General features: G+C 38.0%; 1 long non-coding RNA gene across 1 annotated transcript in view; it reads left to right on the plus strand.

Annotated features, from left to right (window-relative positions):
* The window catches only part of LOC111609578, a 55,107-nt gene that overhangs the window by 7,050 nt on the left and 21,286 nt on the right, over window positions 1-26,771 (plus strand). The window contains exon 2 of the long non-coding RNA XR_002753192.1: window positions 12,284-12,485. This is a non-coding gene — a long non-coding RNA (uncharacterized LOC111609578). The remainder of the gene's footprint in view (window positions 1-12,283; window positions 12,486-26,771) is intronic.

The following is a 26,771-nucleotide window of genomic DNA, read 5'->3' on the forward strand; positions in this document are numbered from 1 at the left end:
AGTCATTTATTTGCGTTTGAGAAATTCCTGTGAATAATTGCATTTTTAAAAAAAAAAAAAACATATTGTCAAGCACACATTTTTTCATATTTATTTATACTCGTTAACACCTGGAATCGAAGAAGATCCTTCGCAGCTAAAATCCAGTCTGATTTCCAAAACCGCGTGGCCCCACCTAACTTTTTGCTGGGTAATTTATCAGGCGGTAATGCTTGAACACATAGAGGGCTAAGCTCTTTTGCTTTGTGGCGCTTACTTTTAGCCACTGTGTTATGCATCAACAGGCTTGCACACTCCAGGTGCAATAATCTGGTTTATATGCCATTTATTCTAAGTGTGTGTTAAGTCTGACATAAAGTGTACCTTTTTAACCAACGGAAATAAATTAGATCCGCCGACGAGAATTAACGTGAAACTATCATTTTTTTCCCTCTATTTTTCAATTGTGTGTTTTTAAACGTGACCCGAGTCAAACAGCTTCAGAGCCACTTTCCTCCCTCTTTTTTTGTCTCTTTCCTTTTACAAGCTGTTTGCCCTTGCTGCTTTTTTCATGTTGAAATTGGAAGGGTTTACTTGTGACATTTGAAATATGAGACTGGCCGTATTTAAAGTCAAACAATACACCAGAAGCCACATGAGAATCAAAATGAGTAGGATGCGGTTTGAAGCAGCGCTTTTCATTTATTGAACTCCCTACAGATGTTTTGCATAAAGACGTTTTCGGGGTAATGAGGGGGAGTATTTGAACGTAAGATGAACCTGGGCGGCTTTAACTTATAGGATAGCCTCGATTAAGCTCGGAGACTGGATTCATGCCACTGTTGCAAAGAGGGGAAATAAATATATATTTGCTGGGTAGAAAATATGGCTTTGCCTCTCTTTAGTGGGACTGAATGTTAGATTGATGATCCTTTGCGGTTATGTCCGCTTTCAAATATATTTTGCGGCATTGTACATTACAGGTTAAAAAAAAATAAAATAAAACGGTTGCAGATGTATGCATGTTCCGAGTTGTAATTTAAATATAACTGTTACAATTCAACTAATAAAATTGTTGTGACAAAATCCATTCATATTGTTTGACTGGATCCATAATTCCAAGTATGAATTATGTAAGTTTAACAGCTGAAAAACAATTTTACAATTAAACTAAAGTAGTTAACTTTTTATCACTTTGATCATCTGGTTTGTTTGAAAAGTAAACACAATATAACAGTTGGTTTATAATGAAAACGTACAATGTTACTGAAACGGTTTTAAACACATTTATCTTTTCATCGACCGTACTTGAAAATGTCTTTAGCATTTGATGCAAGACAAAATAACATCTTATCATATCATATCATATCATATCATATCATATCATATCTTATCTTATCTTATCTTATCTTATCTTATCTTATCTTATCTTATCTTATCTTATCTTATCTTATCTTATCTTATCTTATCTTATCTTATCTTATGCTCCTTTGTAGCAACTTATAATAATGAAGTTTTTGCTATAAGTTTCAGTTAGCATTAGCCTTGGCATTTCAAGCTTTCCCTTGACAACCACAAACAAGATCTTTCTCTTCCTGGCAAAATCTGCCTCAGAAGTATGGAATTAGGGATCCAAGCAAGCCTGACATTAGCATTAGCACAGCATGTCATCAAATGATTTAAAATCTGGTGCAAACTTCATGATTTATTCTAACAAGTTTGCCTTTAAACCTTTTGCCTAACAGGAAAAGTTAAGATCTGCCATTTGTTTGAAGCAACTTCCTCAGAGTAAATTAGCTAGCTAGCAAGTTTGACTTAAGCATTATCATCAAGCAAGTTAAGGTTGGGCACAAATTTTGCAATAAAGTGGCATCCTATCTTCTTTGGCTAGATGGCTTTGGTTTGGTGGCAGTTTAACACTTTAAATTGCTACTGGCTTGACTTTAGCAATAGAGCTATCGCTAACTAAAAATTATTGACTTAAAACAGAAATGTTCCTATGATAGTTATTACATTTGACAAAGTTGATATCTATACATACTACTACATACTGCCTGTATGATAGCAAATGAAAAAAATAACAGCTGACTAAACCAACATCTTCTGTTAAAATAGGCTTCATTACCAACATAAAATAGGTAACATTAATTAAATGTCTCCATTGCTGTACACTGTGTTTTAAATAAAATGCTTTGCTAAAATTCAAATTGCTTTCATTTATTGTCTGACATCTTATAAGCCCTATTTTGCACCACACCTAGAAAAAGACACCACCACCGTTTGAGTTTTTTTTCTTTCAGCAAAGTCATCCCTTTCTATTGTGTGCTCGCTTTTCATTTTTGCACATCCTTGCTGAAACAAAAACACCAAATTCATCCCAGTGGGCGCCTATGAAGACACCAGCCAACCAGGCAACCAACCAATTAAAATCCGATTAGGAAACATCTTAGTTTTTGAAGAGAGGGCAGTGAAAAAGCCTGTAACCTTTCCTCACTGAGGTCATTCACCTCATAAGATCCATTGCCTATAGTGAAGCCGCAGACCTTCACAAATGTTCCTGGCGACCGAATGTGGCCCCAGAGACCTCTAGCATACATGGGGGTTTAATTGGTCACTGTATTTACGAATAAGGTGGGATTGCAGTTAATTAGTGGTGAAGTGAATACAGCCGAACATTATATGATTCGCTCCCGCTCCCCTGGTTTGTTAGTGCGGATTTGAGGTGGATCAGCTTTTGTGTTTGACAAATGAGAAGTGAGTAGCGTGGTGCCGATGCACAGTGTCGTTTTGTGGACTGGCGACAGTCTCCTTTCATGGGAAAAACTTAAAGGAGGCCCGCGTTATCACAGGACCTCATTATCTGATGTCTGCAACCATCTTTTGGGAACAAGCTCTAATCAAGAATGGCACAGACCTACTTTGGAGAACTTTGGGATATAATAGCCCCCCTTTTACTTCCTCTATCTCCTTTCCTCTCTCTCCCTGAAAACACACACACACACACCCCTGCTCACACTTGCGTGAGATAGGGTGCAAGACAATGTGGCAATGTGACCCTGACAGGCAGAGATCACCTTTGGGTATCAGTGCATGTAAAATAAGAGGGCAGAAAAGTAGCCTACATAAACTCAAAAAGCTAGGGAATGTATCCAAAATGCAACATGTTTTAGTGACATTAATTGAAATATTTAAATGTCTGGAGTCATTCAATAGGTAAATCATTCTGGACTGAATGGCCAACAAGTGCACTCACAAAAAACTTTAGTTTAAAACTAATACCTATAAATTTCTTCACACACACACACACACACACACGGACACGCACACGCACACGCACACGCACACACACGCGCACACACACACACACACACACACACACACACACACACACACACACACACACACACACACACACACACACACACATATATGTATATATATATATATATATATATTTTTTTTTTTACAGTAACCTGTAATCTGATTACTCGTCTGTATCTGGTGATGTCATACAGTCATTGAAATACACCAGAAACTTCAGTGACTTTCAAATATTCAAAAGTGATGCGCTGAAAAGTTTAAAAATAATAAAACAAGCAAAATAAATAATGTTCTTACTCTTTGATAAATATCCTGTAAAATTTTTATTTAAAAAAAAAACAACGTTTTATTTCTAATTATATGCACATTACAATCTATGGTGAACAAGACAAATTTTCTTTTTAAAAATGGGCCATATGGCCTCATGGGTGCCTTAAGCAATGAAAGTGTGCATTCAGACCATCTCTGTTTGGTCTGCTTTAATCTAACTGGTTCATTTGCATAGAAATTCCAGTTTGTCTGTGGAGGTGTGGATGCGTAATTGAACTCTGATGCAGACCAAAAAAGCGAATTCTGCTCCACCTAAAAACCTTGGTATCACTTTCATTGAAGTGGACTATAGAGCAGGGCATTCTGATTGGATACAATCAAAACAAACACACAAGTCCAGTGTTGGTGGGGGAAATGGCTCGTGGTCTTTTACCAAAGAGAAATGAGAAATCCTTCTCCATTTACATTTTGTAAAGAAGGATATTGCGCTCAGTGTCTTCTTTACAAGTCTTCATGTGGTTTTCTTTGGTGGTTCTTGATGCAATGCCACCACAGGGGGGGTAAACAGGTGAAAGGGTTTGGTTTGTCTGACAGTGGACGAAGCACTGTCAGACAGTGTCCTGTGGAGTTTGAAAGCAAAGCATACCAACTAAAAATGTAACAAATATTGCAATTTTGATCCACAATCAAATTGAGACAGGTGTGAAAACACCTCCCCCCCAGCCCTCAAATAAAGAGAAAGAAACAAGTGCCATTCATGTTATAGGCAACTTTTATTGATATCGGCAATAAATCACTAATCGGCATTAGTGATGTACACACAGTTTAAGCCTTGTAAAAAAATGCTTGCTGTAACCAGAAAGTGTGAGAGGTGAGGCTAAGAAGGAGGGGCAAAGGTCATGGAGGCATTCATAGAAGAAGCACTGCTACTGGCTCCTGTGGTTCTGTAAATATACGCTGTAAGTGAAATTGCTCAACGTCTATCTACCAATTTTAATGTAACTGTTCATTGTTTTTGAGACCCCCCCCCCTTCCCCCCCCCAAAAAAACTCAGAGAATAAGGGCTAAAAGTCCGGAAAATATAACCACTGCAATTACAAACTAAAGAGCATTGCTGCCTACAATGCCTCTAAGCATGGCAGGCAGCATGGATACATTGGCCAACCTCTCCGCACACCTCAGTGCATGACAATGCTGACATTTCCTCCCCGGGGCTGTTCTCTCTCTATTTGCACAAGCCCGCAAAACGAGAGAGGAGGTGGTTCATTTACTTGGTCATAAACCATTTATTTACCTCCAGGTGAGTGTCGCGCAGAGTGCAGAGTAAAGATCGCAGGAGAGATTTACACCTGCCTCTGTGCTCAAATAGAGAAGCCAATAGCCTACAGAGATGGCCGCTGGAGCCAGCTTGTCTGGGGCTCTGCTAGACATCCCCCCCGCTCGCCCCCATCCCTTTCTTTTTTCTCCCACTGTGGATTAAACAACATCATAAAAAATGACCATCAGCGCGCATACTGCAAACAGATTACCCCTCCTTGGCGCCCCGGCGCGCAAACTGCACGCTTTTAAGGGCGGAGACGCGACAAGCGGGGCAACCCGTGTGCTGCCCGGCAGCAGCGCATGGGCATCATTCTGCACTCCGTTTCCCCGCACTTCTCCGGACCCTTTCCGGTCATGTAAATACTGATGAGCGTTTGATGTTGTTCGGCTGTGGACTGGAGAGACTCCTGGGAGGCGGCTGATGGACATTTGTAACCAGATAAGGAGCCATTTCGTCATGACAAGAGAGCTTTGGAATATATGACACCTTGTTTCAAGAGGATAGTTGCAGATGTATATTATAGGACGCGCTTGTTGTTGTAAGGGATGTTAAATGTAAAACAGAGCTTGGGATGACACGACAATCTAATGCTTTGTAACATACACGCCCAGTTTGTTTTTTTTTGACCCCGGTTTTACCTGTTGCTGCATTCCTCATCTTAACTGATGAGAGATGTCACCATACAGGTAACCACAACTTTTACTTCAGCATACATAGCTTAAGCTACACTTAAAGATTTTGAAGTAAAAGTTAATTATGTTAAGTTTGAAAAATGTAGCTCTTGCAATAATTATTGATATTATATAATAATAGACACTTTTGTAATCAGAATGTTGTAAATTTCCGCAGAAAAGCATTATAATATATAACCCTATAATTTTATATAATAATTATTGTCATTATAAATTCCTTAATGGCTTATATACCTCACCCTGATATACACACTTCCTAAAGTAGTTATTTTTTAAGCTTCTCCACATTTTGGCACCACAAACGTCAACATAATTAGGATTTTTTTGTGATACACCAATGCAACACACTGCATAACTGAAGTGAAAGGAAATTAGAGAAAAATGTATACCTCGACTCTGATTTTATTAGTATAATGAATCAATATGTTTTGATTTAAACCATTCTATTGTAGATCTGGCCACATATTCCAACCTGAAGGTGAAATCTCATCCAATCTCATCTTTAGCTCAATCTATCTTCACATTAACTCTGACCAGAGTCCCGTTCCCTGCTGAATGAAAACATCCCCACAGCATGATGCCAACACCACCATGTTTTACAGTTTTCCATTTTCAGATAATGGATTGAGCAAACCTCTATTAGAAGTTCAAAGCTCGGGAAATGGCTTCATAACCTAATCATTGTTTAAAATTATCTGACCTGTCTGTACTCATTTGTCTTTATGATTCTTATGTTTTCTTAAAGAAGTCTAAAATTCAATTAAATTGAACACAGGTGAACACTATGTGTTTATAAGGTGACTCCAGAAGAATTGGTGGCACTGATTTTACTTAGGGGTATCTCATTAAAGGCAGCTGAATGCAAGCACATGCCAAATTTTTCAGATTTTTAAATTGTTTGGTAGAATAGAATTCACATTAATTTGTACAAAACCCCCACTAAAACGCTTAGATTTTTGAAGCTGCAACGTGACTAAATTTGTAAAATCTCAAGCGTTGAATACTTTTGCAAGAGATTTTTCCTTATCTCTGAAGTCAAATGTGGTTTCATAAGAACAAATATTCTCTGCAGCAACCAGTGGAGTTAAAGTAAATTAAATACTGTACATGAGAATGTACTTAGTTGCATTCCACCAATGCATAGGTCCTATAGGTTTATCCAAAGGTGCGTCAGTAGGTCTCTTTGTAACCCTTTCAACTTTGTGAAAAACATTCATCACTTGAAAGCAGAAGACGTGTCATCATTAGTGTCATTAATTCATCACTCGGCTTTAATCAGATCTACATTTTTCATGTCCCGTTCCCAGGCTTTTTACTGTGTGCTTTCAGTTACCTTAAGGTTAACGACTGCCTTGTATGGCCTGCAAATCAAAAACCCAGATAACATCAGATAATCTATGCAGAAAGTCACTGTAAGAGTGAGAAAAGGCACAATCACAACATCTTCAACTTGTATATGACAGAGAAAAATTAGATTTGAACACCAAGAAGTAGCAATAGAGGGCATAATTTGAAAGTACATTATTTTTGACAGCATGGCACAAATTGATGAATTAGCTTCACACCAGCAGGTGGGTCAAAGAGTGCCCAAAGAATTTTTACAGAAGTCAAACCAGTATCAGGCTAACTCGCACAAGAAACATCCTTTACAATAATTCCTATCTTCTGTTCAGCCTGTATTGGTGGCGTTTGTGCTCAAAAGTAAAAGTTTATTTCAGTTGACTTATGTTGCACCGATTCACAACAATCAGTATCTGACGGCATTTTGCAAAACAAACACATTGGGAGCAGTATATATTCTGTAGTACAACATCAAATTAAAGAAATCATACAGATTCAAAGTTAAAATACATACACTCTCAATTGATCCCACAACAGGAATGCCCCTGAAGTCTGCCCAGGAAAGCCAAAGCTCTCTGAGCAGCCCCAAGTTCAGGATCCAACAGTGCCTTTGCAGATACAGAGTGCAGTGAGAGCTGCAGCTATAAACTAGTTGTTAGTTCTGCTGACAACGTTGCTTTTCTGTAACCCAGTAGCACACAAAATGCGGCAATATATATTTTGCAAACTTGTGCTTTATTTTTTGAAAGCAATAATGGAGGGAACCAATGCTTGGTTCTCTCCAAATATTCATATTTTATGGAATAGTATTAAAATAGTAAGCATTGTAGCAGTCACCAATCCAACTGTGTTTTCCAAAGTGGACATTCTCTTCTGGAGTGTAACTTCATTTCCAGCTCCAGTTCCCAGGATTGAACCAAAACCTCTGAGCTCTGGAAGTTACAGCAAAATTCTATGAAAATAACAAAAAAATGAATCCTCCAGGATTATTGGAGTCAAAAATAATCACAGAGGTTTTTCATGTGAAGTGACCCATGCCAATCATGCAACACAGACTCAGATCCATGGTCAATCAATGCACTATATAATTAAATAATTTTATAAAATTTTTTTTGGTAAACCATAATGTTCATATATTTAGATGCTTTAAAGAAACAGAGATGCGCTTTGGAGCTTTTGTTAAGTTTTGGTGAGAGGAGCAGAAAGTCTCCTAATTTAAATACTAAATGTTTATCGCCACATACAATATTTAGCTAATTCTGCAGACATCAACATTTAATTGGAAGTCAGCCTCAACTTTTCAACCCTAAGGACACAAATCTTTAATTCCTAATTTTCTTTCTCTCTTTCCCTTACACATAATTTGAAACTGCAAATTTTGGCTTTCCTTTACGAGTCACTTTGCTGACCACAGCAGTGGGAATGATGTCTTGGCAGTCCTGCAAGTGGATTTCATGCCCTTCTGGTGGAAATAGTCTTTCTCAATGTGACACAGGCAGCACAGATGTTCTCCTCTGGTTTGCTGCAATTTAAATACTATCAGCAATCTCCTGCTCAACTTTTTAGAATTAACTTCAGTTTTAGTCATTTGTTTTGGACATATTTAATTTGTTTCCAGACTCTTTCATTTTTATGTTTTTTCTTACTTTTTGCCAGTAAAATATCTGACTTGGTGATAAAAAAACATGTTGTAATTGTACTTCTTTTTCATGTGACAAGATATAAAATGACTATTTGGAGTTTGGTGGCTATGAGATGTTTCGAATATTTCTTTTTAAAGAGAGAAGATATAAAATGTCAGATGGGAGCTTGGTGGCTAAGAGACGTTTCAAATCAGCTGTAGGTCACAAGTCAGAGAGTGATATCTTCAAATTACATCTGAAGTTTACAAACCCCTAATGACATGTTAACGGGAATTACATCTTGGAGAACAGTTGATTTCAAATGAGGTTAGCCAGCAGAAGAGCTGCTCTCAAATTATACCCTTCATCGGTTATGTATTTTCCAAAATCTGTGGAAAATATTCAGTTCAAAGGCAACAAATGAGTATAACTTAGGGTCGTCTAAACTTAGGCAGGGGAGATAACGCATTTTTATCAGTCCTTTAAAGTAATTCATGGAAATTTTTTGCAGCAGCTATCCAAAGTAAAGTCTGTTGTTGTTACATGATAAATAAGGGTTAATAGCTTTATGTCATAAATCTTGCCATCCAAGATAAATTTAACTTCTTCCTCATTTATCTAACGTCTCATTCAATCGTTGACCCATTCAGCCGTTCTTCTACTGAGATGCCGTGGAATTGGCAGCATATGAAAAAAACCTGGAAATTATAAAAGGAAGTCTTCCATTCAATGAAGCCCATGAGGAAATACAGAGAGAGAGAGACCGAGAAAGAGAGAAAGAGTAGGAGAAACAGCCAGGGCAGACGGAAAGCGGTGATTTCCAAAATGGCTTGGCCATTGAATGACAATAGCCAGACCTCTCCAGTGGTCTCTATTTCTCTATCACTGACGACCATAAACATTTAAAAAACCCTAACGCAATAATGGAGGCAAAGAAAATTACCAAATGTGATTTATTCGAGTTTGAACAAATCATTTGTGATTTAAATTTGGAAGAGGAGATATGGATGATAACTGAATTTCCTGTCCAAGTGGGTGAGACTCATGTCTCCATTTTGTTCATATTTGACATTATCTTGGACAAAAATAGGGCTTGCGGCTCCAATAATGTTGTCTAAGCAGACAGTCTTCTTGTTTTATTTCTACTGGTCCCGTAAGCAGAGCATATCCTTCAAACATTCATGGATAGTTTTTTAAGTCTATTTCAGGCTGAAAGGTTATTGTATTTATTAAGCCCACAAAAATGTAACTTTTAGCCTGGGGGTGAGGAAGCATTGCCCACCCTTATAAATTAGCTGCCCTAATTTCCAACCCTGAAAATTCTATTTTTATACAAAAATGTTCATGCATGAATTTAAAAGTAGAAAGGGCAAACTTCCAGAATTGTCTTATTTATCAATCTTTGTATTTATAGTAGTATGATTTTGTGTTTTTGTTCTTCATAGAGTCCCTTTTAAAGTGTTTGCCACTCACTTTGGGCCCTATAGGTAAAAAAAAAAAAAAAGACTCAACCTCTCTGGACACCTCAGTGCATAAAAATGTCGAAAATGACATATCCTACCTGACTACATTTTTCATGGCACAGAACCATGTGCTGTCTTATCAAATTAGCATATTTTTGGTGTATAGGTACCTTAAGCACAATTTTGCAGTCGACTAATTTGCTTAAAAATTCCTCAATATGTTAGTTATTTTTTAAAATAATGATAATGATTTTTTTTTCTGTAATTCAGACAACATTCCACCAACAAAACATAATAAAAATAAATCTTTCATATTTTCTAAGTGTAAATACAATACCTTATTACCAAACATACAAACTCAAATACATGCAAATGCACCACTTGTTTGGTCACTGTGTCTGAAGAGGAGCATGACAAAGTTTGACTTAAATTTAAAAATGACTAAAAATAGCAACATCTGGACACCCCTACAAAAGTTTCTAAAGACATATTTATTACATTTATAGATCCAAAGACATATTTTATTTTAGTTTTTCTTTTCAACCACATATTGGCATCAAATGGAAAGTAATATTGCATGTCTGTCTTTTTTGCCTGAATTTTGCTTAGTCATTGCATTACATATGATGCATTTTATTGTACGAATTGCTACACACTGATACTATTATCACTTATATTACATACAATAATTGTCATTCTCTTTATGACATTTTAAGATGAGTTTTTTTTTGTTGTTTGCTTAATTCCCCCTGATTTCTTCTATTTTCCTCCGCCTCTTGTTTAATTACATGGCCTGTCCAATATATTACCTAATGTAGTTACAGCCTGTCATGACTTTATTTCATTAAAGTTAAATGTATAACAGGGAGAATATCTGAATATCCCATAATTCCCCTCCTCTAAACTAATCTGTCTCTGACACTGCAAGGCCATCAGTTCCACTTCATTGTTTGCCGAATCTGCTATTGCAAAAAAAAAAAAAAAAAAAAAAGACAAAAGAAAATATGCATTTAATATTCACTCATCAGATATGCTGCTCACTTAGGAAGATTTCGTTTGTTTATATTTGTGAATATCAAATACAGACACATTGCAGCCTTTGTGCTATTTTAACAAAATATCCCACAAACAGGTAATACATAATATATATTGCCAGATGTCTTTCTGTATCCACTGTCAGTATTTCACCATTTTTCTTTATTTTAGAAAAATATATATATTTTTTTCTTGCACTTCTTTTGATACTCAGTATACCGTGTATCAAAATCAAACTACCTGTCCTACACATAAAAAGAAGTCAGTGAGCAGTCTACAGACTCTCTCAGCCGCCAAGGACTGGAAGATTTTTTTCAATAAATAATTCACCACTGATAGCCAGACCTAATGCCTACATGAACAAATCTCTCAGTTACAGCCATCTTGGGAGTAAGCCAGTCCGAGAGCGTACTTAATAAACACATACAGCGGCCTGAGATGGCTCCGGTTTCAACGATGTCTTTCCAGAGGAAGAGTATTCAAAGACAGTTTTTGAAACGGCAGCGTTTCTGTGGGTGAAGGTTTAGGGGTCAGGTGTGGGGTTTTGCAGTAAGAGAGAGAGAGAGAGAGAGATCTTTTTGCATCGTTATCGCTGATGTCCAGGATTGATTTACTGTCTGTTTTAACAGGGTCTCTCATGTTTAAGTGTTGTTTTTACATATGTTTGTGTCAGAAACTTTTACGATCTGGCATGATCTTCTGGAAACGGATATAGAAATTTGATAAATTAATAACCTGGATGAACAAATTAGTTCACATATAAACAGAGGTATTTCCGTCATATCTGTACCATGCACTGCACCAGAATATTATCTCCTGTGTCCACATTTAGGAACGGTATTGAGTAGTTATTGCTGCCTTACATTGAACACGTGCTTGCTGAAACTTGAAACAGAAAGCAGTCACAACTACTTTCTAACCTGACTGTGCATGCATGTTTCACACATATTTTTTCATGATGTAAATTATATTGTATAGTCACATAAAATGTGCAGTTGTGAGTTTTGGCTGTAAACGTGTGATGTATTGAATAATTCTACTTGATTTTTTAAGGACTTAAATGTTTCTTACTCAATAAAGAAAACATAACCCGTTGTACAGTGTCTGTAGCTGGATGGGGTTGTTGTTATTTATCATATCTGCATGCCTGCTACAAGACTCCTCTACATGAAATATTCAAAGTCCTGTGAAAATGGATCTGCTGATCTGAAATCTGTTTCTCTGCCTCTCTCCAACAAGATCCCAGTGGAGCAGATGTCAAAGAAGGATACCAGTATCACATATCGGTTAGATGACCAAGGCAGGGCACACATGACATGACAGCTAAAGCTCGGATCGCGAGGATATTGCAGGGCGGATTCAATGGACAACACCTGTGCACTGATTTTCTTTACCATCTACAACTTGACCACCCAGTCGGGATTCATGCAAATTGAGCAAGGTAATTAAAGCTCCTTCAATAAAAGCAAAATTGGGGTTTTAAAAGTACGTTGGATGTACATTCATCTGTGTTTAATATTCATACATTTTTAATGTGCAGTCCAGGGTAAGTAATTTTTACAGCTACACAGAATTTTGTTTGATTAATTCTCAGCTTTCAGCATCACTTTCCCAATTGTAGGCCTGGATGAGAACCAGTATGTGCTTTGGGATGGGGAACAATACAGAGATGTCACACAAACCCACATTTACACCTAGAACAATGTAACAATTGGAAAACACACTATTTTATTCACCTACCCAGACTGTGGCTGTTATGTGCGCCCCTAAATATCTGCGTCACTCCACCTCATTCTCCTCCGAGCAGCACGGCGCTGCACCCGGACTAAATGAAAAACAATTTGAGGAAGCAGGGAACAATCCTCGGCAGGCTCCAGTGGGCTGCCATAAAACGAGGGGCTGCCTCTCCAGCTTTTCCCCTCATGCCTTCAGCTTTAACTCTATGGGCTGATGAAAGATCAATGGGCCGGCGGGGCAGCCGCTGTCGTGGCTGCTGTCTGCCACTGCACCAGGAAGCGAGCCAATTACAAAACACAAGAAGGGTGGGGGAGTGGTGGGGAGTAATGAAAAAACTCTGAAGTCTTTGTGAATGCAAACTGAATGATTAGGGAGATTGTCTTGCATGTGTGTGGGTGTACATGTGTGTTTTCTTGCTCTCCACATTTTTTTTTAACTGCTGCCTTCCATACCTCACCCTCTTTAACACCCCCTTAACCCCGGCCTGCTCCCCTGGCCTCCAGCAGCCTGGATCCAGATCTGCACCAGCTAACCAGCTTGAGAGTAGAGAGCGGGGTTGGGGGGTGGGTGCTGGTGCAAATACGCAGCAGCAGACAAACAAATCATGCTAAATCTCTGCTGCCATGCCTGGCAGCTCACTCAAAGCTGAGCTGGTGCCCTGAGAGGGAGGAGGCTGCGCCCATTTTCCCAGGGAAGGGGGTGAGGGCCGAGGGTGAGCATGAGGAGAAGGTCTGGTCCTTATCCGGATCACAGACACCTCCGCCCCTCCTGGCAGGAATGCATACAGCGTCGGTGGGAGGAGAGAGACTAAAGAAAGGAGGAGGAAACATGCAGACATGAAGAGGGGGAAATAAGAAGGGAAAGAAAAGGCAGGACAGGGAAAAGTGAGTGAGTGAATGAGGGACGTGGACAGAAGCAGAGCGAAAAGGCCTGCTTGATATAGGAGAGGGAGTGTTCCTACACATGCAAAACACACCAATCACAACACTCTCACCAGCATGGCTGAGAGTACCTCTAAGAGAGAGCATAGGAAAACAAACAAGGCATTAAAGCTTCTTAGGCTCCTTAAATCCCATTCTTACCACGCAATTGGTTATCATTACCTCCAGTCAGTGCCAGACAAATGTAACCTGTCACTGATGACAATGATGAGAGATCAGAAAACTAACAGTGGCTGTGCAGCATAGAGGTGTTAAACTCACAGATGACAGACACTTCATCAGTGTCTATTTTTTGGTCTTCTCATTTGAATTAAAAACAAAAATTATTCATCATCTTACAGCACAATGACTATCTGTACTTCGGCCGACGAGAATGAGAAAATATTTATTAAAGATGGCCAGTATTTACTTACTATTTTGTATATATTGAGTTAAGATAAAGTAGTGCATAGCTGCTAAGTGGAAGAAAAATAAGACGTTGTTTTAACATTTTTTTTAACATTTTAAATCTGAAAAGTGTGACTTGCATTTGTACTTAGCCCCCATGAGTCAGTACTTTCTGCAAACAATTTTCATTGAAGAAAATTGCAAACCTTTTTGGTATGTTTCGACCAGCTTTGCAAATCTTGAGATTAAAATTTGTACCTATACATGCTTGTAAAATATCCTAAGCTAGGTCAAATTCAATATCTGTGAACATCAATTTCTTTCAAATCTTGTCACAGATTCTCATTTGGGCTTAGATTTAGACTTTTAATTGGTCATTCAAACACATGACTATACATTGATCTACTACATTATAGCTATGGATGTATGTTCAGGTTTGTCTGGTTGGTAGGTGAATGTCTATCCCAGTCATAAATCCTTTACAGCCTCTCTGACTCTCGCTCAGGATTGCTCTGTCCGGTTTCATCAAACTTCCTCTCAAATCTGGTCAGCTTCCCTGCCTGTGCTAAAGAAAAACAGCCCCACATGTTTCACTGTGGGGGTGTTCTGTTCAGGGTAATGTGCAGTGTTAGTTTTCTGTCACACACTGTGTTTTGGTTAAAGGCTAAAACATTCAATTTTAGGTGAATCTTTCCAGAGCACCTTCTTTCTTACCGTGTCCCTCACATAGCTCAAGGGAAACTGTTAGTGAGTATTTTTTATCATTTTCTTATAACAGTGCCTTTCTTCATAACAGCACAGCTAATAATTTTCCTGCCAACAAATTTTTTTTTACCTGAGCGATGCTTCAGCTTCTCCAGAATTACCTTGAACGTCTTGACCAGCCTATGATTTTAGGGATGGGCATGTCTCAAGTTAGCCTGGTAAAAGCCATCCCTTTGCTCTATGCTTTGCTCCGTATAAAGGGTCTAGACTCTCGGCCATTGAGAAATGATTGCTTCCTGGAGGCGTGGACTGTGTCGAGGTTTTAAATTTTACACAGTTGCTAACATTTGCCTGTGACGTAAGTGATGCACCAGTTCAATACTAAGAAGCTTACTGGAAATTGCCTGCACTGTAAACAACCTTCCTCCACTGCGAAGAGGGAAGGGCCAATCCGAACTAGATGACTGTTAATGTTATTTCAATATTTGGAAGTGTGACCAAACTGGACTGAATGGCTTTATTCACTTCCTCTGCTGCCATTGCTAAAACTACAATTCTAAAACATAATAGAAAATTGACATCGTCCTCAATTTCCCCTTCTGTTTGCTGATTGACCAGGTTACAAATCGACCAGAGACAATCCGAGTTATGGGGAGAAACCCAGATTGTGCTGTAAGCAAGAACTTTTTTTCAAGCAGAGTTGCACAAGAAGGCAATGGACAGACTGTATTCTTTTTCTTTTGTTTTTTCTACTTATTAGGTGACTTCTGAAGGCAATTTATGCACCTGGTTTTATTTAGGGATACCTGGTTAAAGAGGGCTGAGTAAAAAGGCACATCACCATTTTCAAGTTTTATTCTTTATTGTACGCGTTCATCTTTCACTTCAAAATTAGAATCTACTCTGTTGGTTTTTCGAAGAAAATTCCTATGAACTGCATTTCATTTAGTGACTGCAGTTGAAGGGGTGAAACATGTTGCAAGACACGCTGCATTTCTCCAGAACTACCTGTGGGAGAGAAATATTGATTTTCATAGCTTGTAAAGATCTTAATGTGACATTCCTGCTCTAAGGGCTGCAAATGTTTTGTGGTCGTGTCAGTGTGAAGGAGCAGAGTTTAGCAGCTGGGGGGATTTGGAGTTTTGGGGGTTCATTTACAGTTCACACGGGAGCATTCCATGCAATCTTTACATTTTCATTCACCCCTGATCCTCTCTATCCTCCTTCACCCACTTTACGGCTCTTCCGGCTTTCTTTTTGAAATATAATCCTACTGTATTTCAGCTAAGAAAAACAATCTTTGACATACAATATATTCTGCTCAATGCCCAGGAGTTGTTCTGCCATAACAGATGTGAGCCACATTGTAATGAAAATACTGTATCTTCTTCACACTTAATCTTAATTTCCCCAAAGTTTATTATTATATGCTAATATAAAATAAAGCCTTCGAGTCTTACAGAGCCATTATTCAACTACTGCAACAACATAGCAGCACAGTAATCCCCCTCTTGGTAATTCTATGACGTGACAAAGGAAGCAGTTCAGCTTGACAGGTGGACTGGTGCATGTACACTTGTGCTTTGTTACCAGAGAAGTGCACAGTGATATTAGATACAAATATTGGTATTGAAATTTTTAAAATTGCTATGTAATTTGTTTCTGATTAGTTGCGTTTATTATGGTTATTCTGGATTAAGCACCACATGCCTCATTTTAGAATAGAGTAGGGTAGAAATTATCTTTATTGTCCTCCTCAGTGACAAAATTCATGTGTACCTGCAGAAAAGCCAAAGGTAAGAAGAAGCATGTATAATTCCACAAAATAAAAATACTAAAATAGAAGAAATGATAACATAACAGACAAAATTTACAGTATAAGAAGATACTGTGCAGTTATAAAAAAAGCACACTCTGATTTAAAGAAATGTGCAACTGAATAGAAAAAAGCAAAAATGTCCAAAATGTACATGTCATATTTATGCAGAGAAAACAATTTACAGGAATTGCACAACCCCCCCCCCCAAAAAAAAACAAAAATAAACAAGGAACTGAAAATGTTATTTATCACCTGCACTGGGAGGAGGGTCCATCCTAAAACATTTAATGGCCCCAACAAATCCCTCGTCCAAACAGAATAATTTCACTCAAAAAACATTTAATTTCTGTTTATTTATTCAGTTGAAAAAAACATCCATCTAATAAAACAAGATGGAAACCCATCCGTGCCACAACTAGTTCCATTCTAGACAAGTCCAATAGAAGAAATGTCACTGAAGCCTCTCTTTCTTTCAAATTTAGATTTTTTTTAAGCTGAAACAAATTTTAAATTCTGATTTTCCGTTGAGCTTCATAAATCAGAAGATTACTAGAAGAATGTATCTGTCAGTCACGCACATTAGCATGAGTCCAGAGAAGAGTAATAAGTGAAAAGTTTGCAATGAAAGATTAATTTATTTTATGACTTTTCACAATGTCTTTGCATGGATTTTAAAAATATGGAGGGAACTACAAATGATAACATTCTGTCATGATTGTAAACTGAGAAACCGAGGTGGTAAGAAATGAAAAAGGCAATTGTTGGTTAAATAGATTTATTTTTTTGCAAATTAACTTAAAATATAAAATTACTGATTAATGTTAAGCATAACAATTTAACATTTATGCCGAATACTTTTTATTTTCAAGTAAATAAAAAATTGTGAAATGTCATTGCGTGTAAGCAAAATAAGACTGACAGTGTTTGCACTATTGTTCCACATAATGTTGAACATTAAATGCTAAAAAAACATGATGTATTTATCCAGTGCAGATTCTATTAATTTATTTCTTCAGAAATTCTAAGCACTAAAAAAAAAAGGTTTATATATTCGCTTTCCCCTCTCCCCAACTGAGATTGAATTCTTTCGTTTGTAAACTTAATTCGCACATTTTTTAAACTCTGCAGAGTTTAAGTGGAACTTTTACTTGCATCCAGTTCTTTGTTTTTCCCATGGCAGCGAAAAGGTCCTCAGCTCAGCTTCCAGTGCTTGGCTGAACAAAATGGCAGCAACAAGAAGTTATTGCTAACATATGTAACCTGGAGACTGTGTGCGTATAGCCTATCAAACTGCATCCCACTTCCTATCAGCACCCCCAGATGGATCTCCACCTTCATTAATGCAGGCCCACGGCTAGAGAATGCCTCCACATGTTAGCATGGGATGCAAACATCTGGTTTATCTGGAATGTTGTGGGTCTCCTTTCTCCTTCCCCTGAACTTTCGGGTGTCCAAAAGAAAAGGAGTAACCTAACTCACATTTTACCCTCTTCATAGTAAAGGAAGTGAAGCTGATGTTGTGGCGAAGGACATCAAAGAGCTTAGACGTCATTCATGAGCTTGCAAAGGGCAGATTCTGGTCAATGGCGAGGATTTGTCATCTAATAGCCCCTCTGGGGGGAATTTAGGTCTAATTTCAGAGGTGCTGAAAGTAGGATTTTTCTGGAGCTTGCCTTGTCCACAGGTCCTATTTGTTTCATGTATTTTTTTTTTCTACAACAGAAGCTGAAGGCATTAATCCTGTGCAAGAAAATAAACGTTTCTCTTAAATTTTCAAACTTTCCACAGACTTTGGAAGATGTTTGTTGGCCAGCTTTTTGCCATAATTAGAGGACAGAGAGGCATGACTATTTGCAAAGTAAATACAAACAAATTTAACGTAATGAAGAGCTAAAAGGCACCAACATTCAAATCAGTTGTTTTTCGTACAGATCTTTACTTAACAATAAACTTTCCAAAAAGAAATACAATGGAGAATAAACATAAAACTCCCCTGGGTGAATTTAAGACGCCATCAGTGCAGTTCCTGGTAGCTCCTTTTATCCTGGTACTTTTATGATCCAAGTTAGAACTTTTAACTGGGAAAGACCCAGACCTTAGACCCAGTTTACTTTCATGGTGAAGCATTGAACCCAGTGGGATTTGCTAGCTGATGTGGTCAGTGATAAGGCTAACTACTATTAGTAGTGTAAGCTACAGCAAATACCACAAACCTTAGCATTAAATAACTTCTCGATTTTATTTTAGAAGTATCACATTAGGTGGGATGGAACCTCAAAGCATGCTGAGCTTTTCATATTTTCATTTGTAAAACATTTCAAAAACATTACACCATTTCCCCTCTTTTCAGTTATCCAATACATTGTATTGATTTGTCACCTAAAGTTCCAATAAAAGAAACTAATGTTTTGTGGTTTTGATTTAACTCATCAGATAGATCAGATTAAGACATTTTTACTGTTCGATCAACACATATTATGTGCACAGCGTACATGTCAGACTTTGATTTTGGGACTGGTGTGAAACCTCTTACTTTGCAATTGCCACTAGGATCACAGACTTCTAGCGACCTTTGAGTTAATGTTGCCAACTTCAACATTAACTGACTCTCTCTATATATAGAGCGAGAGCTTTGGAAAAAACTAAGAGACCACTACACTGAACCCCATTGAAAACCTCATGGTTATTCCACCAAATATTGATTTCTGAACTCTTCCTGAGGTAAAACATTAGTATTGTTGTTTCTAAATGAATATGAACGTGTTTTATTTGGATTAAATGCAGTTTTTAAATGGTTTCATTATTGAAAGAGAGAGAAAAACAATCCATTCCCACATGCATGCATGTAAAAGCCATCTTGCAGATAACCTCGTCAGGTCTAGATTTCACCTCACATACACTGTGTCTAACCCACTGCTGATGTCACTCAGAAATATCCAGTTAAATCACACAGATGGTCAATATTAAAGAGAACTCAGGTTCACTTTAATATTGATGTTTCTCTGCCGTTGTCTCTCCATCAGCAATACATTTAATGGTCACATTAGATGCTTATTCAGCACCAGTAAATGCAGGAGAAATGAGAGACACGGTGACTTCAGATGAGGCGTTAGTGCTTTGTTTCGGAAGCAACTGTTCTTTGAATGACATACAAGTTTAGTTTAGATTAAATGTGCTGAATTAACTGACAGACACAGAACATCTTAGACGTTGGGAGTGCAAAGTGCTCCATTGAACATCAATATAAGCTCATGATGTGTAGGGCCTGTCAGCCATGAGGTTGTTTGGGGAAAAAAATGTACATTTAATGGCTTGATCCATTGTGATTGGAGTGGCTAACTGATGATCTGGTTGTAGATTTCTGTCTTATGGCTGTCACTATGTCTCCTCCCCTCCTTTAAGTGCTCCTGTTTATCCTACCTATACTTTCTTCACTTTGAGCCACTCCTCCTGTTTCTGACTTCACCCATTGCACTCCAGCAATCTATCCCTTTCCCTCTTATATGTTGCTGAAAACATTCAGATCTGAAGTTCGCCTAATTGCCTGGCTGAAAACAGTTTCGTAGTAGAAACTGTTTGCCTTGGCTGTCAACCAATACTGAGCTCAAAGAACGCCAGATTCAGGGGATTAAGGGGCGGAGGGGTGGGTACTGGTGCAGATGTGCTACCTAATTGTGGATTCCACCATGCGGAAACTATTCTTCTCAACCATTTCCAACCATCTGCAATAGGTGTCACTGCAAGGTTAAGCCAACTTCAAAATGCAAGTCCTGTTTTCATTCCTTGTTGCTCAATTGACTCTGCAGAGCTCTGTGCCCTAAGAAAAGAAACAGGAAAGAGAAAAAAGAAGTGTTGCAATCATGGGGATGGCTTACATTAGTTTGTAAGTGCCTTTGATATGAAAGTGAAAGAATGAATTTATGTGGAAAACACTGCATTATATTTGAAAAAAAGATGATCACTGTTGCTTTGTATCTGAAGTATTTCAATCGGTGCTTTATGTTAAACATTTCTTTATTGGTTTCATAGAAGAATAAAGTACAAGTATTAAATACTCTTAGATTTTCAACAAAATGAGAAGAATATACATTTAATTTAGTGATTTGCAGTTGCTAAAAGCTACCTTGTCAATATTAGCTATTCAATTCATTTGAATTATAATGAAATATGCTAGCTTTTAAATGTGAAGCTTGACAATTGAAAAACATTCACTACTTTATTTTGGTAGTAAAACCTACATAGAAGTCTGGATTATTATTATATGATTGGGAAGGTTTTTGTCTTGGAGTAAAACTTTAACTCTGTTTATTTTTAGCTAGAGCTGCTACATTGCTAATGCTTAATTCAAGCTTTCTAGCAATCTGGGACTTGTTTGGCCTGAGATGGTCATTGCAAATAAATGGCAAGCTACCCTGTCAGAATACATTTTTAAAGTTTATTCCTTTCTCCAATTCTTACCTTTTTCACTTCTCATAACTCCTTTTTTTGATGGACGGTGGTGCCGTTATAAGCACGGTTATGCTAACTTTTATCTTTCTGTATGCATCTTTTTGCACAGTCTCCTGTGCGTGTGTAGGTTCTCTCAGGGTGCTCCTGCTTCCTGCTCCGTCCAAAAATGACTGCCAGGGTAAGTGGCCTATCTGAGGGATTAGCATCAAGTGTGTCGTGTGTCGCTGTTTTTGAGTGTCTGCAGTGATAGACTGAAAATCTGTCCAGGGTCATCACTGGAGATAGACAAACATGCCTACTGACGTGTGTAGACAATGGATGGATGGATAGTTAAGTATGTAGGTTACTTAAATGGCCAGACTTCATATACATATGTTTAGTTGTCATTTTGTTGTTTATGTTACATAATTTTTTACTCATAGATAGAAATGAATATACAGTCTAATAAACTAATGCAAACTGTTGCAACAATTTTTTGGTAAATTCTCTTGTTTTATGAATATAGATTTCAGAAGATTAAAACATACGTTTCTCTGAAGATAACAACATTCATCACTTGGTGTTGTCTTAAAAATAATGATAGTAGTTTTATGCTACAGCAAAGACTTTAAAACAACATAGAGGATTCTTGACATCTCAGTCACAACACCACTACCTCAGTAAGCAAATAAGCAAGCTTTAAGGATTACCAATGATTGCAGCTAAAAGTAAAGAAATAAACAAATAAAACAATTAATCTATATAATGAAATGCTGTGGCATTGGTTTAAGTTTCAAGCTGCACATAAATGTTTATGAACAAGTTTCTAGCTTTGTTTCTTTGATATTTTATTCTACATATATCTTCATATACAGGAAAAAAGCTGACACTGTGATTATTATATAAAAAATATAATAAAGATAATGCTGTAAAGTTTTCAGACATTTTCATACTGCTCCTAAACATTTATCATGCAGCTCTCCCCAGATCACAATACTTTTCTCATAAATGTGTGTGCGGGCTTCTGTGCAGTGCTGTAAAGCAGTGTTTACCACAAGATATTCTGTGGTTTTATGATCATGATCTCATATTTAATTTTAATATTTCACATAAAAATACGTAGTTGGATATTGGACATGCTGTTAAGTGTCATATTACAACATTTGATCAAAGCAAAAAGGGTCTGCAGCTTTTGTACGTGTAGTTTGGCAGTAAAATGACACAATAGTGTAAATATTCAGACATCTTGATTAACATCTGCACTTCTGAATTTTTTACTTCAGGTTTTATGTTTTGCTCCCTTTATTGTGTTGCGGTGTTTCATACAACTGGAACATTTTTGTCATTTTTCCTGTTGCAACCAGAAACTTGATTGTTTTTTTTGTCTGGGTTTTATGCAATAAGACAACACAAAATTGCATAATCGTGAAGTTGAAAGAAAAATAGACATATTCTTCAATTTTTTACTTAAAGAAAGATGCAATGCGGTTATCAAATGTATGTGGATCCCTTTACTCCAATCCCCATAAATAAAATGCAGTCCAATCAGGTCCCTTCACAGCTGTGCTAATTAGTTAATGTTTGTTATTTAATTTCAAATCCATGGCAACACTGGACAATTGTTCACAGATGCTTTCCTTCCAACGTGACAGAACTTGAGCTGTTTGCATTTTGTTTCATGTAAAAATGTAAAAGTAGTTAAGATGGTAGGGATTAATTCTTTTGCCACTGTCTGATCCATTCTTGTTTATACCTGGGAGACTGTATGTCACAATCGGTTTTTCTAATTAACGTATGTTTAATTTTAGAAGACATAAAAAAGACACTCAGGTAAAAGGCACATTGTTTTTGTGCATATGTCGATGCACTTGAATGAGTGTCACTGTGCAGTTCTATGCCCAGACAGCCACAGCAACATCTGTTTGTCATGTTAGCACTTGAGCGCCTGCAGGAGCCACAGTACTAAGTGGAGACAGAGTCCTCTCTCCCACTCTCACCGTCCACCCTTTCTCCTAATTACATTTGTTCATTAATCCATTTTCTGTCCACTTCTCTTTCTTGTTTATGTTCTTGCTCCAGTGGGCTTTTGCCTCATCTGACAAGCAGACAGTGACCTTTAAAGAGATGCCAGAAGACTCTGTGAGACAATGTTACCCCTTCACCCTTTCACCAAATACATGCGCGCGCTTACATACACACATGTAGTCCAAGCCAGGCCCATCTTGGCCCCTCTGTTTCCCCTCAGGCCATCTCCTTCAGAGGCTAATGGAGTTAGCCTAATGTCTGCACAGCGCCAGTCATAAAACTGATTTGAGGCTAAAGGCTTGGTGCCGAGACCACCACTCTGCCTACAAAAAGAGATGTGAGTGAGATGTTAAGAGAGAGCAAGTGTATCTTTAAAGGAAAAGAGGTTGGGGTGGGGGTGGCTGCAGCCTGGCGTAACTACAGCAACTACAGACAATCTAATTGGTATTGACATCCTTGTCTTGGAGGAAATTTGACATCTAAGGGCAAATCTTTCTATTTAGTCGCCTGAATAGTCTCCAAGGCGGGACCTGAGGAGCACAATCATGCTGGAGCGTTGTTCTGGTCCTCATGTCTGGGCCGGCTCTACCACGCAGCAATCGATCCTAATCCGATCGGGGGAGGGGGGCAGGGTAAGAGCAATGGAGAGGGAAAAAAATGAAAATAAAATCAAAAGCTCTGTTGGGGTAATATTTAACAAGAGGGAGTACAATTGGGCTCTGTTGGGGCGGCAGCCTGTAATGCACTTGTGCTGCTGTGGCATGGCTAATGTATAGAAAAGCCTGAGAGTAATGGCTCTTCAGCGAAGGTGGCCAGGCTTCAAAGAAATCTGCTTGCTTTAGCTAAAAGACAGCCGGCTCAGGCCGCCAAAGACCTTCATTCTGTTAGAGCATCAAACATTGTCCCCTCTCAGGACACACAGACACCCTGATTTTATTATCCTCACTCCCCTGAGAAACTCATCTCATCCCTCTTTTTGTTTGTGTGACTGACCATCAATGGGGAAGAGGGTAGTGCGGCTGTCCGTCAAACACACAGATTGCAATTTCTTGGGTCAAGGAGGAGTGAAGACCGTCTGCAGTGCCAGGGGTCTGTGATCGAAGTGACGGTTTGGTTTCTTAGAGTTTTTTAGAAGTGGATACATCACTTTAATGGGACAAGTTGTACTTCAGCCTTCAGAGTGTTTTATTTGAGACACAGAGGAGTTTTTTTTTGGTCTTTTGCAGTGGCTGCTGCAATAAATGATTTACAGATTAAGCACAAGGTTTTAGCTGTAAAACCCACTTCATACTTTCTAGAGGGCTTACCAATCGAGACGTCTCAATCAATCAACTTTATTATTAATGCTGGAATATAAGTCTATGATTCTCATTAAAAACATCTTTATGGAAGACTGATCTATCTTTCCAAGCATCCATTTTCTACTCCTCCTTTATTCTTCCAGGCTCACAAGGGACTTAGTGCCTAGCTGCATCACTTTATCAGTGGGTGAGAGCCAGGATGCACCATAAGGAATCACTTTTCCAGTTTGCTACAAATCATGTAGAAAACACAGCAAACATTGAGGAATGAGCTCTGATCAGATGAGGTAATTAAACCTAGAAATTTAGAAAACATGCAAAATGCTGTGTGTGTGTAAAAGCTGAACTTAAGTAATCTTAGAACACCAGCTCCATATTTGATCATGGAGGTGGCAGCATCATGCTATAGGAATACTCCTCTTTAGCAAGTACAGCGAAACTGGTCAGGGATGATGGAATGATGGATGGAGTCAAATATTGGACAATACTTGAAGAAAACATGTGAAGGCTTCATAATGGTGAACATGGAACGACCCTAAATATACAACCATAGCTACAGATTCTACATGTGTACAGTGTATATGCTCAGGGAAAACGAACCACAGCTGCAAATAAATTCTGCAAATACTTGAGATTTATAGCTACCTATTTTAATAGTTTAGACTCCAGCTATACCTTAATATGCATTAATATGCACAGTGGAAATAGTCTTAGCTTTACCTCAGAAGCAAAGATCTACAGTCTTCGTAAAAGACTGTAGCTCAACAGAATCTACAGATCAACAGAATCTAATTTCTGTTGTTTCAACAGAAACAACAGAAATTAAATGGTGATCCTGGATTGCCTATTTTACAAACACCATGCAACAGTGTGTCAGGTAACACTGTCCTTTGGTGTTTCAACTTCCCAAGCTGCATTTTGTTTTTAACATTTCGGAAATTCTCCACAGAAAAAAAACAAAAAAACATTGGTGAATAGGCACTTTTTCCCCAAATTTTGAGTGGTGTTCCAAAGAAATGTCCATGAATATTTGAATCAGTGAATTATAAACCGTGAATAGGTACACTATAAATCTTTCACAGACAGCTGTGATTGTAGCAAAAAGTGGTTCTGCAAAATATTGAAGTAGGGGCACTCAATACAAATGCTTGACACACTTCAGATTTTTATTTTCAAAAATGATCCTTCCTTACCACAACATGACAGATTTTGTGTTGGTTAAATAAATATACTGAGGTTTGATTGTAACATGTCATGAGAAAAGATTCCAGGGATGACGATGCCTTTGCCTGGCACCGTAATGTCAGATTTACTGCACTAATTAATGGAAGCTGACTTTTTACTTGAACTTGATAATCTATAGCAGCTGAAAACAAGAACTTTCTTAAATTTTGTAAAATGTATTTAATCTTGCTTACAGTGCTTGTTGGTGCGTAAAAAATGGGGCAACCAGTAAAATAAGTTATTTGCATAATAATGCCTTGACTTTGGGTTCTAACGTTTGTGCTTTACATCTGATTCCTAGATACGCTGCTTCAGTTGTGGTTTTGTTAATCACTTTCAAATGTATTCTGGAAGGTTTGTTTGATTTCAGAGTAAGCAAGGATCTTTGATCCCCACAGTTTTACTTTCTTGATATTGATAAATCCAGAAGGTTTAGACAGGGCCGGTCCAAGCCTCCATGGGGCCCTAAGCAAAATTTAGTTTTGTCAGAACTAACATTGTTAGTTCTGCTAACATTGTGGACTGGCTGCAATCAGCAGTCCGATCATTAGATCATTCACACACCTGCTATAAAACTTATTGCATCTCTGGCAGTGCTGTTTACATTATATACATGTATAATATAGGATACATTTATTGGCCAACTGATTTATTGACCAGTTGATTTCTGGGCGCCGATTTCCTTAATTTTGGGGGATCGTGCTCGGCCGATACTTGCACGTGAAGCCCATCTTATCCCCTAATCTTATCTTCGTCAGCAAAGGTTTAAAAATCAGTCTCTGTCCTCGTCTGCTCTGCAGTCAGAGGTTTGTCTGACAGACCGACCCACCAGGTCAGGTCTGCACCTTTGTAGTTAACAATATTCACCCCGCTATTGCCAACGACTTTCTTGCTCTATTTAGCGACATTTCAAACAAAAACAATTCGTATCAACCAAAATCAAAATCGGCATTTCAGGCTCTTTAAAGATCCGGGGATCGGCCAGAAAACTGCAATCGGTGCAGCCGACATTCTTTGATTAAATTAATTTCTCTTAAGCGTTACTCCAATAGCTAAAAATTTAATTCATACCAGGTGAGTCTTTCTCCCCTGAGAATGTGGATTGGTACTGGACTGATTCTGTGCCTTCAAATGATTTTAACAGAAGTTTCACATAACTT

This window comes from Xiphophorus maculatus, chromosome 8, assembly GCF_002775205.1.
Source record: "Xiphophorus maculatus strain JP 163 A chromosome 8, X_maculatus-5.0-male, whole genome shotgun sequence".
In the NCBI taxonomy this organism is placed as follows: Eukaryota; Metazoa; Chordata; class Actinopteri; order Cyprinodontiformes; family Poeciliidae; genus Xiphophorus; species Xiphophorus maculatus.